Raw genomic sequence first — 523 nt, 5'->3', positions numbered from 1 at the left:
GCGCAGGTGATGCACGGGCGCAGCAGAGAGCACCGACGGCGTCAGCCGCGAGCGCGGTCTGGCGTGGTGTGCAGGGAGCGGGAGCAGCACGGGCGGCGAGTGTGCGCGTGCGGACGCGACGGCGGATCCGCCAGGGAAGAAGAGGGGAAGAGAAGGGGGCTCACATAGCCCTGTAGATGTGCAAAGGCGCGCTCGGGGAAGGGCGGGAGTAGCGGGGCGACGGCGACGATGTCCAACTCGGGGAGGGAGTTGCGCGAGGGAGAGGCGGGGACGAGGCAGTCCGGCGGTGACGGGCGATGGCTTCGGGACGCCGGAGATGGTGCGGTGTCGGGGCGAACGGCGGGGTCGACGCGGAAGCAGGCCGGCGGGGAGGCGGTCCTGCGAGGCGGCGGCGTCCTGGCGCGGGGGCGGCGAGCTCCTCCCCTGGTCCCGATCCAATCGGGGAGAGAGGGGGCAGATATTTTCGGGAGAGAGGGGAAGTAGGGTGGTGACTGGTTAGGGTTTCCCCCCTGTGGGGATAAGG

This window comes from Triticum aestivum, chromosome 5B (genome assembly GCF_018294505.1).
Source record: "Triticum aestivum cultivar Chinese Spring chromosome 5B, IWGSC CS RefSeq v2.1, whole genome shotgun sequence".
NCBI lineage: Eukaryota > Viridiplantae > Streptophyta > Magnoliopsida > Poales > Poaceae > Triticum > Triticum aestivum.
This window is presented reverse-complemented; position numbering follows the sequence as displayed.